General features: G+C 36.3%; 1 protein-coding gene across 1 annotated transcript in view; it reads right to left on the reverse strand.

Moving 5' to 3' along the window:
* Positions 1 to 3,696: 3,696 nt before the first annotated feature.
* The window catches only part of LOC138990733 (collagen, type I, alpha 1a-like), a 121,182-nt gene continuing 108,901 nt past the window's right edge, over positions 3,697 to 15,977 (reverse strand). Inside the window, exons 6-7 of the mRNA XM_070382790.1 lie at positions 12,532 to 12,668; positions 3,697 to 4,144 (exon numbers count right to left, since the gene is read on the reverse strand). The gene's annotated coding sequence lies outside the window, so the exon portion shown is untranslated. The remainder of the gene's footprint in view (positions 4,145 to 12,531; positions 12,669 to 15,977) is intronic.

The raw sequence follows: 15,977 nt of genomic DNA on the forward strand, positions 1-15,977 counted from the left end.
TTTCTTACTTAAGTTATATATTTACATGGTGGCTAATAATTCTCTTCAGTCTCTTCATGAGTGAGATCTGGATATTTGTGTTAGAAATCAAGTGTGCATTCTTTACTCTTTACTGGGCATAATTATGCAAAGATTATTGTATAGCAAACTGTTGTATTGCAGTGATCTTAAGAAATCTTTTTGTTTCTTCCTATTTCCCAGAGTTCAAGATACTCTCTGTCTTCTGTATATCATAATAAATGATTAACTATGACAGAACAAGGGAAAAGAGGGGGACAGAACACATCTCTTAAAAGGTTGACTTAAAAGAGGGCTTCTTTTCATGTTGTGTGTATGTTTAGTTGCTCAGTCATGTCTGACTCTTAGTGACACTACGGACTGTAGCCCACCAGGCTCCTCTTTCCATTGGATTATCCCAGCAAGATCTTTTCATGTTATAGCTATGTAAAAACTATGGCATCATCTAAAGTCTTCTACTGCAAAATTATGTCACATTGTTAAAAAGGAAACCTTAGTAGGCTTAAACAAATATGAAAAGAACAAGATTGAGGAAAATTCACTGAGGAATTCACTGAATCAAAATCAATATATTTATCATTTTCCGTGTTTGTTGATATTTTATGCTGCTGTTTACTCCAGTAAGGTGAACCTTCCATATCATTTACAGTGTGGTGAACCATAAACCACTAGCTACACTAAAGAAAAATTAATGCATCTTTTGAGTCAGAGAGATTACCAAATAAACTGTGATTGCAATAAGATTGTTTTATTGAAAGTATAGAAGTACTCACATACAGAAATAAGAGTTGTCGGCAAAAAGTTGAAAGATATGGGTTTGTTTGTTTGTTTTTGCTCTAATCTACACACATGCTTTTGTTTATTCTTGCTAAAGTGTCATCCTGAAGGAAAGCAGGGCTGGCCTGGGGCCAAACGTGTGAGTAGTCAACATTTAACACAGGCTCCCATTTGCTCAGCTTTCTGTTCTTCTCATCTTAAGATCATGTCTCTTTCCCAGAACACAGTTAATAAATATTGTCATCCAGTTTCTGGATGCAACTTGTCTTTCTGTATCCAGCCTTTAGAAGAGAGGGTGGCACATTACAAATGCTGAGGAAGTATATTTGGTTGAGTACATAAATGAATGAATGGATGAATTGTAAGCCCAAATCTTACTTTGTAGTCCAACCAGCACTGCTTTGTTAATGTTAAAGATCCAAAGTTAATTTTCATTTCCTTATTTTTACTCCTTCTAGTGTTTCCAGTTCATCTAGTTATAAAAATATAAAATTGTGATCACAATAATTAACATTAAAATATAAATGATTGACCCTCACAAAGTTATTTACTTTTAATTTCAATGAAACTCTATTTTTGTATCATTTCAGCCATTATGTTCAGAAAAAACTAAACTGTGACCAGGTCTATATTTTGGCTAGTTTTCCAAGTAGCAAAGGTAGTCCTCAATAGGATATTATACATAGCAGACACACGATACAAATTTATTTACTGATTGATGAGAGGAGATGAGAATTCAAACACTGGGATATCTTAAATATGAAAGTCTGGGTTTTGTTATATATCATAGGAAGAAAGATTTTTTACCTCATTAGTACAAAAAGTCAGGAACTACTTAAATTTCCTGATAGTCTCATCTAAGTATTTCATGGAGATGAAGTTTCAATCAAAGAAGATGCTCAAAGAGAACTATTTCCCCATTCCAGACATCTATAGTGGACAGTTTCCTGCCAGCCTGGGAAAATAGGGTAATAGGATGTTATGTGACAATGTGACAGAGGAGGGTTTTTTTTTTTTTCCCAGAAAAGAGGACTTACAAGTTAAGTTAAAAACTTTTAGAATATACATTGTTGAAACAAACTATTATTCATAATATCTATTTAAGTCTTTTGAAATTAAAATTTTGTATTACTAAAGGAATATGTAAATGAAATTATATAGTCATATGTACAAAACTCCCTAGTCTGAAGTCATGCACATAGTTTCCTAGTAATCCTAAGTATTTCAAAACTTCCTCCTGCCAAATATTTAATAAGCATCTATTTTATGAAAAAACCTAAAGTTACCATATTCTCTATACTAAATTAAACTAAGACTCTATTTCCCACAAATGCCCAAAATATGATAAAATTTCATGTACTTTTTACTCAGACATCTGGATTGAGACTTCTAGATAAAACTAGTTCCAAAGATATGATTGTTTGAAGCCCTTCCTATATTGAGTTCCTCAACATATTAGATATGAAAAGGTAATAAGGAAAATACATTTGAAATTTGACAAATTGTCAACATTAGAAACAAAATTTTCAAGGTCTCTTTAGGTGTGTAAGTACTACATAAATCAAATATTTAGATAAGATTCTACCATTTAGAAATTCTCAGTCTAATATACAGCTTTTAACATTAAATTATAGTTGCCTAGAATTTGAAACGTGGAAAATTTTAATGATTACTAATGTGAACCTTGAGGATAAGTGACCAATAAAATTGTCCAAGCTGAAAAGTCTAAACAAGAATCCTGGCTTTCTGATTATCAGTCCAGTCTGCCACCTATTTGTTTAAGTGTCCAGAATTTTTAACTGTCCGCTATTAAGGGAACTTGAATGACATAAGGAAAACTCCATCAGCTTTCTAACTAAGCAGCACGTGAACAGAATTCCAGCTTCTCCAGTTACTGTTTGAGTTTATGAAGTACAACTTTCCAGTCTAAACCTCAGTTTCCTTGCTGGCAAAATTTTTATCTGTGTAGATGTTCAGCACTTAGACAAAAGAACTGACCAATCAACAGAACCACAACAACTAGCCCTTACTGCTGCTGTAGTCCACTCTTCTCTATGGGAAATGGGATCAGCACAGGCCTGGTCTCTTGCTGATTCCATTCAAGTGCAGTCTTATAAGAAAGCAGGATACACACAGGTGGTTTATGTGTATACACTGGATATCATTAGTAACAACTTCTTTCTTTGTTAGGGTTTTAAAAGGCTCAAAGCCATTACTATAATTTAGCTCCTCAACCTATATATTTAGCCAAGGAGAAGAAAGAAACTGAAAACAGATGGGGGAGGGAAATGCACTTTCTGTTATCTTAGATTTCTGCCTAGTCAGTTTTCTTCCAAAGCCATAACAACCCCACAGAGAGGATTTTTGTTTGTTTGTTTTGCCTATTGAGTGTAATATTAGAGTTACTGCATTATCTTCTGTAGCAGCCAAAATTCCCCAAATTTTCCCCAAAATAAAAGGGGAGAAACTCTTTAGAAAAAAAAAAAACAAATGGAAGTATTTTAGTTAAATACAATTTTAAGTTTAAAAGGTCTTAATAGTTGTTTTCTTGTTACTGATGTTGGTGTTTAAGTGAAAATGTGCATGCCGTCCAATAATGAGAGTTCCTTCACATTTATGTATGTCTTTAAATCAGATTCAGAGTTTACAGAATTGCCATCTGTACTTACAACTGGGCCTACAGGTACATATTCTTTGAATGATACAATATTGATTTATTTGTATTTATTCACACATTTTCCATATCTCCACAGTCCACACCAATCCCTTTATCTTATATCTGGATACTTCACTTTTTATATTGTTCGTAGCTTCTAAAAGCATTAAAGTTCACAGTCTCCAGGTTAGGTATTACTGTTTTTATTTTCCTTCCCTCTAGAGTAGAAAATACAAGGGTAGAAAAGGAGTAACAGAGAAGGCAATGGCACCCCACTCCAGTACTCTTGCCTGGAAAATCCCATGGGTGGAGGAGCCTGGTGGGCTGCAGTCCATGGGGTCACTAAGAGTCGGACACGACTGAGCGACTTCACTTTCACTTTTCACTTTCATGCATTGGAGAAGGCAATGGCACCCCACTCCAGTACTCTTGCCTGGAAAATCCCATGGGCGGAGGAGCCTGGTGGGCTGCAGTCCATGGGGTCGAAAAGAGTCGGACACGACTGAGCGACTTCACTTTCACTTTTCACTTTCATGCATTGGAGAAGGCAATGGCAACCCACTCCAGTGTTCTTGTCTGGAGAATCCCAGGGACAGGGGAGCCTGGTGGGCTGCCGTCTCTGGGGTCGCACAGAGTCGGACACGACTGAAGCAACTTAGCAGCAGCAGCAGCAACAGCAGAAAAGGAGTAAACCTTGAAAGTAAGGAGGATGGAAGAAGTTAATGAAATTACTTGCAGATAACTAGACAATATCTAAAATGTGACAAGAGGATGGAAATCTATTGAAGTATAAAGCAGAATAAGAAAATAACTTCCTTAAAACCAAGATTTCAAAAGGCTAGAAGAGCATACCACCCCACCTGGACGATCCAATGAGTAGAAGAAGTCAGGACTGCCTCTGGCTGCATGTAACAGAAACCCCAGTTCAGTGCTTAACAAAACAGGTGTTTTCCTCCTCATAGAGTAAGAATTCTATGGTACTTCAAGGTTGATATGTTGCTAAGGGAAGTTGTAAGCATTGGCTCTTCTCTCTGTCAAATGTGTGGATTTTGTTCCTGTGATGGCAAGATAGATCTTGTATATACAAGCATCATGTTCCATTCCATATACAAAGGAGGGGGTGAGGCAAGAAGAAAAGATACATTATGGCTGTTGAGCAAAAACATTTTGGCAGGTTCTTTCAAAGCCTCATCCAGTAGTTTTTTGCTTGCATTTTATTGGTCTGAACTGCATTATACAGCCAAATCTAGCTAGAATGTAATCTCTGAAAATTAGTACTTTTAACTGAACATCTTGAACTGATTAAGGTACTGTTGCTAAAAATGAAGAGGCGAAAAAATGTGGAGTAATTTGGTAAAAGCTAACAATTAAACAGCACTTTCTACATGCCAAACACTTTACACATGGTAACTCATTTAATACAACTATTCTCGCTGCAGTAGATACCATTATATTTTCATTTTAAATATGAGTAAACTAAAACATGAAGACATTTAATAACAAGCAACTAGTACCTAGATAAAAAGTGGCAGAGCTCTGTACTCTGTCTCTAGACCCTATGACAGTATCATGTTGTATATGACACGTAAAGAGGCATAAGGCTTAGAACTGTCAGGTGCAGAGAGTGGAAGTGATGCTACTGGCTAAACTCAAAGTCTGACTATTAAACTACAATGCAGGATGATAATCCTATTCCCTACCCACCTAACCCACTCTTCAGTTCACGTGACTCAGAGTGAAAGATGAAATGCTTTTCTACAACTTACTTAAGACACTTTCAGTTTTGAGTAACAAAAAACCAATAGAAACTGTCTTAAACAATAAGAAATCTTATTAGCTCATATAACAGGGAATCTAAAAGCAAAGACGATGCCAAGCCTAGTATGATCAGGCTTCAGCTTTGTTTGAATGCTATTCTCCTCTGCGGATTGGCTTTGTTTTAGAGATAGCTTACCTCATTGTCATAAATGAATGACAGAAGCAAATGATGCAATATTCTTCCTTTTCTGTTTCCAAAAGGAAAGAAAGAAACAGGCTCCCAATAATTCTCTCTTAAGAGCGATAAAGGATTCTCCCCAAAGCCTCCAGCAACTCTCCCTTTTTCCAGAATTGGGTCCCTTGCCTGTTCCTAAAACAATCACTAACAAGGGAGATGAGATCATATTACAAGATTAGAATTAATTAAAGATCATTCCTAGGGTAGAAATGAAGCAAGTTTAATTGAATCACTAGGTCTGTGTAGAGGAGGAGGAGTTATCTCAATGAAACCAGGCTTCTGTTAGGGATGTCAGAGGAAAGCTTACTGCTGGGTTGAAATTCATAATGTTGAATAGTATGTAAGTGTAAAATTCCAGAAGAGCATGTTAATGGGAAAATAATATAAGCATCCACAAATAAGGAATAGATAACATACAAAGTTTTCTGACAAGTATCAGATTTTCAACCAAAAATACAGAATGCTAGAAGACAATAGAGTGATGCCTTCCCAAATATGTTGGGGGAGAAAACATGATTTTTAAACCTAAAATTATATTCCCAGCTAAACTATCAACTGAGGATGAGAGAAAAAGAAATACATCTTCATATACAGATTCAGGAGTTTTATTTCATATGTATACATTATGAGGAGGATATTTAAGGCTATACTTCAGAAAAGTGAGAGTGAAAAGAAAAGAAAATGTATGGGATAGAAATAACAGATATCCCTGAAAGTGAGATGCAGGTGCAATTGGAAATACAAGGATTGGTGCAAAGTCTGTGTAAGGATAAATGATACCTCTAAACTTCCTCCTATACCACACTGCCGGATGTCAACTTCACCATCCCTTACTGAAAGCTGAGACTTACTCATTAGAGAGTAAACCCAGAGAGATTTTGTATTCAGTGATATTAACCAAAGGTGCAGACACTATATTAGAAGGAAAGATTAAATGAAAGACTACACACTGAGCCATGAGATATTAAAGCTCTTCTCTGACTAAGGACTGAAGAATTTTTCTTCTGGGAGAAACTCAAGAAAAGTTTCTCAAGATGAGCTCTGTGTTGAACTCAAGATAAACATACTTAGAAGTATAGACATGAACCTTTATCATCAAGATCCCTGCCCTATCATCACCCAAAGTCTACCCTTTGACAAGCACTACCCAAACCCCATTCTATCCATAGGCATAAACTTCCAATAAAGGTTTTAGTGTGTCAGGAATATTAGGAACAGAAAACCAAGAATAACCAAAGCTTTATGGAAAAATTCTAATATGAAAGAAAAAAAATAAACACTGAAGAAACAGAAAATTTTCAGGGAACTAAAGAAATCTTCAAAAAGAAGATTTATAATTACTGGCAACAGAAAGAAAAAGAGAAGAAACAAAAATAGGATGTTGAAAAGACTCTTTAGAAAACAAAAAAGAAGTTTAAATATTAAAACATCATCATATAAATAAAAATTGCAGTGAAGATTCAAAAGAACAAACTAAAGAAATTTTCCAGAAAGTAAAAAAGTAGCCAGAGAAAGACGTGAAGGAAAACAGTAGTATCCATTCAAGGAGGCCCAAGATAACAATAAATCCAAAGACAGAGATAATACAAAGAAACTTATCAGAACCGATGGCAAACCACAGGTTTCTAGACTAAAATGGCTCAATAAGTGCCCAGCTCAGTACATGGAAAGACAGGGAAACATATTTTCACATTATTAAATTTCAGAAGATTGAGGGTAAAGAGAAGATCTCGAAAGCATCTAGGGGGTGACTGGGGGCGGAAAGCAGGCTACATTCAGTGGATAAGGAATCAGAATAGTATCAGACTTCTCAGAACAACACTGAAAATAGATGCCAATGAAGCACTGTATTCAAAAATTGAAGGAGATGAGTAATGTTAGTAAGAAGGTGGAATAAGTTATCCTTTGTGGAATCCCTCCATCGACAACTATTTGGCAACCATTACAGAAAAAGTGCTTTTGTGGAAGCTTTGGGATCCAACACCACCAAACTAAGATGCCCAGGAAAAGTCTTGACCACCTATGTATAGGGTAGTAAGCAAACAGACTTTGGTTCTGGCGGTGGATCCTGCAGTGGCCCAGGAACTGGCTCCGGGACTGCTTATTCACAGACCAGGAGACCTTGAGAACACAGACTAGACAATCATTCATGGATGAAAGAGCTTTTCTGGAAGTCCAGGAGTCCAGTAGAGAAGTCCCAGCCCATTGTTAGAACAAAAAATCTGAGACTGGACAAACTGAAGAAGGTGAGAGGCACAGCTTGAGTTTGCCACATCATCCCCGCCTCCACTCCCACCAGATTGCACAGTTCAGTTCCAAGAGAGTGGTTTTCAGTCCATGATTTCTCCTAAGGAAGAAAATATTAACATGAGTAAGAGACTAGCTTTCTGAGCTTTGTGGTATGCTTCCAGAGGCCGATTTCTCTCTCACTCTTATCTGGAGGACTGAGTTACAAGCTGTAGGACTGAAAGATAGTAGACAGCTAGAAGAACAGCATCCAGGAATGCATTAGAGGAGCATGGATCCTACTAAACTGCATCATGGACTCCAACAAGAAACCCATTTCATAGTCACGGGGGTGCCTCACCCATGGATCCACCTACCTGACATACAGGCACCCACAGCACACTGTGCACCTCAACTCCATGACCGACTCCTGTACAGATCTTGGTGGTAGCAAGAACAAGTTTCATCGGACAGTCAGTGAGCATGTGCAGAAAGCTGAACAGAATCCATGGGTGAGGAAGTGACCACGAACTTGAACATTTAACACATTTAATATTGCCTTTGAGTAAGCAAAAAGGAGAGTCAGTAATTGGCTTGCGGGCAACAGGATAGAGAGAAAGCACACAAGGTTAATAATTCTGCCACAAGAGGGAGCAAGAAGTGTGGAGCAAGAATATCTAAAGAATGTCCAAGAAAACCTCAGAAACCCTGCTGCTGCTGCTGCTAAGTCACTTCAGTCGTGTCCGACTCTGTGCGACCCCATAGATGGCAGCCCACCAAGCTCCGCCGTCCCTAGGATTCTCCAGGCAGGAACACTGGAGTGGGTTGGCATTTCCTTCTCCAATGCATGAAAGTGAAAGTGAAGTCGCTCAGTTGTGTCTGACTCTTAGCGACCCCATGGACTGCAGCCTACCAGGCTCCTCCACCCATGGGATTTTCCAGGCAAAAGTACTGGTGTGGGGTGCCTTTGCCCTCAGAAACCCTAGTAGGCCTAAAAGAAGGTAATTCTTTTCCAAAATCAGATAGTAAAGATTGGAGGATCTGACCACTACTTAAAATGTGAAGTCAACAATGTAAGACTTCAAGGAGTATGAAAAATCAAGGAACTATGACACCACAAACATATTATAATAGTCCAAACATACTATAATAACCCAAAAGACATAGACAGCTGCAAACTGCCTAATAAAGAATTAAAAATAACTGCTTTAAGAAAGCTCACTGAGCTATAAGAAAAAAGAGAAACACAATTCAATAAACCAGGTAAACAAATTATAAACAAAATAAGTTTAATAGAGGTAAAAATCATTCAAAAGAATCATAAAATAAAACTACTGAGGTAAAGAATGCAATGAATGAAACAAAAAACAGCAATAGAGAGTATTAGCAACAAAATGAATCAAGTAAAATAAAGAATCTAAGAAATAGAAGACAGAACCTTTGAAACTATCCATTTAGACAACAAAGAAAAAGTAATAATAAAAGTGAAGAAAGTTTATGTGATCTATAGTATACCATCAAATGAACCAATTTGCAAATTACTGGAGTTCCTAAAGGACAGGAAAAGAGAATAGAAAACTTATTTTAAAAAATAATTATGGAAAACTTTCTAAAATCTGGGGAAAGATTTGGCCATGCATGTTCTTGAAGATCACAGGTGCCCAAACAAATTCAACTCAAAATATCTTCTTCAAGACACATTATAATTATAATAAAAAATTTAAAATCAAAGATAAATAAAGAATATTTTAAGAAGAAAGAGAAAAGAAGCTTATTACTTACAAAGGAAACTCCTTAAGGGTATCAGAGGATTTATCAGCAGAAAGCTTACAGTCCAGGATGCAGTGGGATGATTTATTCAAAGTATTGAAAGAAAAAAAAAAAACCTTCCAATCAAGAATACTTTATCTTGCAAAGCTGTCCTTAAGAAATGAAAGAGAGATAAAGCCATTCATAGATAGAAAAAGCTAAGGAAGTTCATCATCACTAGACTTGCCTTAATGAAATACTGAAAGAAGTTCTTCAAGCTAAAATAAAAGAACTCTAGTTATTAACATGGAAACATATGAAATATACAACACTGGTAAAGGCAAGTATATGGTCAGATTATAAAACTCTAATTCTGTAATTTAATGATGAGTTAATCATTTAACTATAGAATAAAGATTAAGAGTCAGGAATTTTAAAAATAACTTTAGCTACTCTAAATTTCTAACAAATACACAAAATAAAAAGAGGTAAATTGTGACATCAAAAAATCAATAAGGGAGCATAAAAAGGCAGAATTATCATAGGTGATAAAACTTGTTGCTATTAATTAAAACATCATTATATCTATAAAATGTTTTATGTAAATGTAATGTGACCACAAAACAAACATATCAATAACTTCAGATATGCAGATAACACCACTCTTATGGCAGAAAGTGAAGAGGAACTAAAAAGCCTCTTGAGGAGAGTGAAAGAGGAGAGTGAAAAAGTTGGCTTAAAGCTCAACATTCAGAAAACGAAGATCATGGCATCTCGTGCCATCACTTCATGGCAAATAGATGGGGAAACAGTGGAAACCACATCAGACTTTATTTTTTGGGCTCCAAAATTACTGCAGATGGTGACTGCAGCCATGAAATTAAAAGACGCTTACTCCTTGGAAGGAAAGTTATGGCCAACTTAGATAGCATATTGAAAAGCAGAGACATTACTTTGCCAACAAAGATCGATCTAGTCAAGGCTATGGTTTTTCCAGTAGTCATGTATGGATGTGAGAGTTGGACTGTGAAGAAAGCTGAGCGCCGAAGAACTGATGCTTTGGAACTGTGGTGTTGGAGATGACTCTTGAGAGTCCCTTGGACTGCAAGGGGATCCAACTAGTCCATTCTGAAAGAGATCAGCCCTGGATGTTCTTTGGAAGGAATGATGCTAAAGCTGAAACTCCAGTACTTTGGCCACCTCATGCGAAGAGTTGACTCATTGGAAAAGACTCTGACGCTGGGAGGATTGGGGGCAGGGGGAGAAGGGGACGACAGAGGATGAGATGGCTGGATGGCATCACTGACTCGATGGATGTGAGTTCAGTGAACTCCGGGAGTTGGTGATGGACAGGGAGGCCTGGCGTGCTGTGATTCCTGGTGTCGCAAAGAGTTGGACATGACAGTGACTGAACTGAACTGAACTGATTATATCTATAAAATGTTTTATGTAAATGTAATGTTGACCACAAAACAAACACCTACACTATATATACAAAAAGCAATGAGAAGGAAATCAAATCATACCATTATGGAAAATCATCAATTCACAAAGAAAAACAGAAAGAAAGGAAGAGGAAAACTATATAAAAGCCAGAAAACAATAAGATGTCATTAGTAACATCTCTGCATGTGTGCTCAGTTGCTCAGTCATGTTCGACTCTTTGGGACCCCATGGACTGTAACTTGCCAGACTCCTCTGTTCATGGAGTTTTCCAGGCAAGAATTCTGGATTGGGCTGCCATTTCCTACTCCAGGGGATCGTTCTGACCCAGGGATAGAACATGTGTCTCCTGCATCTCTTGCATTGCCAGGTGGATTCTTTACCACCTGCCACCCTACTTATCAGTAATTACTTTAAATGTAAATGGATTAAATTTTCTAATCAAAAGGCACAGAGTACTTGAATGAATTTTAAAATCTATGTAAATTTAAAAAACTGTAATAAGAGACAAAGGGAGCTTATTATATAATGATAAAGAGGTCAATGCATCAGAGTCTATAAAAATCATAAATACATATGCACCTAATGCAAGAGGATCTAAACATATTAAACAGATACTAGCAGATCTGAAGGGAGAAATAGACAACAGAAAATAATAGTAGAATATCAAGGTACATCAATATTCACTTTCAAAAATGGATGGATGATCAGTTAGAAAATCAATAAGGAAATGCTGCACTTGAATTACATTTTATATGAAATGGACTTAACAGACATAGAATATTGCATCTAATATTTGCAGTATACACATTATTCTCAAGTGCTAATAAAATTCTCCAGAATAGATCATATGTTAAGTAAAAAAAAAAAAGTCTTAGCAAATTTAAGAAGATTAAAATTATACCAAGTATCTCTTTGAGCACAGTGGAATGACACTAGAAATCAATAACAACAGAAAAACTAGAAAATTCACAACTATGGAAATTAACATTTCTAAACAACCCATGGATAAAGAAATCTAAAGTGAAATAAAAAATACTTTAAAACAAACAAAAGTGGAAAGTCAACCTGCCAAAACTTCTAGGATGCAGTAAAAGCAGTACTAACAAGAAAGTTCACAGTGGTAAACTTCTACGTTACACCCCAGAAAAGATCTCAAATAAAAACTTAACTATACACAGGAATTAGAAAAGGAAAAATAAACTAAGCCCAATGTTAGCAACAGAAAGGAAATAATAAGGACTAAGGAAAAAGAAAGTATAGTGAAAGTGAAGTCACTCAGTTGTGTCTGACTCTTTGGGCTGTAGCCTACCAGGATTCTCTGTCTATGGGATTTTTCAGGCAAGAATACTGGAGTGGGTTGCCATTTCCTTCTCCAGGAGACCTTCCCGACCCAGGGATTGAACCTGGATCTCCCACATTGTAGGCAGACACTTTACTGTCTGAGCCACCAGGGAAGTCAATGCCACCCCACCGTCCCTGGGTGGACTCGAACCACCAACCTTTACAGTTAAGAGCTGAATGCACTAACCGATTGCACTATGGAGACAGCAGTAAGAAAATGATTCAGAAGACTTAGATTAACTGATTTTAAGACTTAGTACAGTGAAAGTGAAGTTGCTCAGTCACGTCTGACTTTTTGCAACCCCCATGGGCTATAGCCTACCAGCCTTCTCTGTCCATGCAAGAATATAGGAGTGGGTTGCCATTTCCTTCTCCAGGAGATCTTCCCAACCCAGGGACTGAAACCGGGTCTCCCACATTGTAGGCAGATGCTTTACCATCTGAGCCACCAGGGAAGTCCTAAGGAAAAAAAATGATAAGACTCAAATAAAATCAGAGATGAAAAAGGACACATTACAAATGATATCACAGAAAAGGAAAAGATCATAACCGACTATTTGTAAATAGTCATATGCCAATAAGTTGGTTAACCTAAAAGTAACAAATAAATCCCTAGACACATACAACCTACCAAGTCTGAATCATAAAGATATTGAAAATACAAACAGGCCAAGTACTAGTCAGGAGATCACATAATCAAAAATCTCCAAACAAACAAACAAAAAAAGTCCAGGATGAGATGGTTTTACTGGTGAATTCTATTCAACATTTAAAGAAGAACTATTGCCAATCATTCCTTTAAGAATACTGAAATTATACCAAGTATCTCTTTATCACAATGGAATGAAACTAGAAATCAATAACAACAGAAAACTCAGAAAATTCGCAACTATGGAAATTAACATTTCTGTTAACGTTAATTAAATTAACATTAATGCTTCAGAAAAATTAAAATGGAGGTGAGATTTTCCAAACTTGTTTTACAAGACCAGCATTATTCTGGCAAATAAGGCATATAAGGATACTACAAGAAAACTACAGGCTGATATTCCACATGAATATAGATGTAAAAATTCTCAACAGTGTATTAGCAAACCAAATTGAACAACACACTAACAGGATCATATACTGTGAACAAATGCAAATTATCCCTAGGATTCAAGGATGGTTCAACATACACAAAGTGATCCATCTGATTCACCACACTGATAGAATGCAATACTAAAATTATATGAACATCTCAATAGATACAGAAAAAAAATTTGACAAAATTCAGTATTCTTTTATTATAAACACTCCAGAAATTGAATATAGAAGGAACACACCTTAACATAATAAAGTCCATATATGACAAGCCCCCAAATAGCATCATACTCAATGGTGAAAGGTTAAAAGCTTTCCTCCAATATCAAGAACAAGATAAGGATGCCCACTGATAACACTCCTATTCAACATATTGAAAGTCCTAGCCAGAATAATTAGGAAAGAAAACAAAATAAAAGACATCCAAATCAGTAAGGAAGAGAAGTTAAATTGCCCTGTTTGCAGGTGATGTGATCTTATATTTAGAAAAATACCAAAGGGTCCACCAAAACTGTTAGACCTAATAAAGGAATTAAGTAAAGTTTTAGTACATAAAAGTAATATACAAAGGTCAGTTGTGTTTCTAAACACTAACAATGAACCATCTGAAAAAGCCCCAAAAGAACAATGCCATTTAAAATAGCATCTAAAAAATACTTAGGAAAAATTTAACCAAGGAAATGAAATATCTGCATTCTGATGTTTATAAGACATTGATGCAAGAAACTAAAGACAAAAATATACGGAAAGCTATCCCATTGTTATGAATTGGAGGAACTGTTATTTTAAAAATATCTATACTACTCAAAGCCATCTATAGATTCAGTGCAACTCATATCAAAATTCCAATGACATTTTTCACTAAAAAAGAAAAATAATTCTAAAATTCATATGGAGCTACAAAAGACCCCAGACACCCAAAGCATTTCTGAGAAAAAAAACAAGGGTGAAAGATCACACTTACTGGTTTTAAACTATATTTCAAAGCTATCATAATCAAAACAATATGGTACTGACATAAAAAGACATATAAACCAATAGAACAGAATCTAGAGCTCAGAAATTAATTCTCATATTTAGCTTCAACTAATATTTGACAAGAGATTCTCAATGGAGAAAAGATCAGATCAGATCAGATCAATCACTCAGTCGTGTCCGACTCTTTGCAACCCCATGAATCGCAGCACGCCAGGCCTCCCTGTCCATCACCAACTCCCGGAGTTCACTCAGACTCACGTCCATTGAGTCAGCAATGCCATCCAGCCATCTCATCCTCTGTCATCCCCTTCTTCTCCTGCTCCGAATCCCTCCCAGCATCAGAGTCTTTTCCAATGAGTCAACTCTTCGCGTGAGGTGGCCAAAGTACTGGAGTTTCAGCTTTAGCATCATTCCTTCCAAAGAACACCCAGGGCTGATCTCCTTCAGAATGGACTGGTTGGATCTCCTTGCAGTCCAAGGGACTCTCAAGAGTCTTCTCCAACACCACAATTCAAAAGCATCAATTCTTCGGCACTCAGCCTTCTTCACAGTCCAACTCTCACATCCAAACATGACCACAGGAAAAACCATAGCCTTGACTAGACGAACCTTTGTTGGCAAAGTAATGTCTCTGCTTTTGAATATGCTATCTAGGTTGGTCATAACTTTCCTGTATTTTTAAGTCTATAATTTATTTCAAATTAATTTTTTTAGTGGTGTAGAAAGGGGGCCAGACTATAGTCTCTTCCATAAATGGTACTGAGAAGTGTACAATCACATGCAAAAGAATGAAACTGGCCCCCTTTCTACACCACTAAAAAAATTAATTTGAAATAAATTATAGACAAATATACAATCTGAAAGAGTGAAACTATTAGGAGAAAACAGGGGAAAAGGTCCTGGATATTGGTCTTGGCCACAATCACTTGGATATGTCACCAAATGCACAAGTAATAAAAGTAAAAATAAACTGAACTACATCAAACTAAAAAGCTTTTGCACAGCAAAAGAAATGATCAATAAAATGAAAAGGCAACCTACAGAACAGAAGAAATTATTTGCAAAACATCAATCTGATAAGGGGTTAATAATGAAAAATATAAGGAACTCTTACAACTCAGTGGCATAAAAAAACCATCCAATAAAAAATGGACAGAGGACCTGAGCAGACATTTTTTCAAAGACGTGGGGAAAAGCACTTGTAAAGATTCTTAACATAACTAATCATCAAGGAAATGAAAATCAAAACCACAATGAGATAGCACTTCACTGTTAGAATGGCTGTATAAAAAAAGACGAGACTAAAAAATGTTGGTAAACATGTAGAGAAAAGGGAAACTTTGTATACTACAGATGAAAATGTAAATTGGCAATGTAAAATGTAAATATGGAAAATAGTATGGAGGTTCCTCAAAAATTAAAAATAAAACTACCATGTAACACAGCAATCCCACTTCTGGGTATATATTCAAAGGAAAAAAAATAAGGATCTTAAATATACACATTCCATGCACATTCCATGTTCATTGCCACACTATTCCCAGTAGCCAAGACATAAAAACAATATAAGCGTCTGTCTACTGGTGAATTAATGAGTTAAGAATATTCAGTTATGAATATTACTCAACCTGAGAAAAAAAGAAATCCTTCCAGTTGAGACAACATGTATGAAACTTGACAGCATTATGTTAAATGAAATAAGTCAGA

Source organism: Bos mutus, chromosome 14 (genome assembly GCF_027580195.1).
Source record: "Bos mutus isolate GX-2022 chromosome 14, NWIPB_WYAK_1.1, whole genome shotgun sequence".
Classification (NCBI taxonomy): domain Eukaryota; kingdom Metazoa; phylum Chordata; class Mammalia; order Artiodactyla; family Bovidae; genus Bos; species Bos mutus.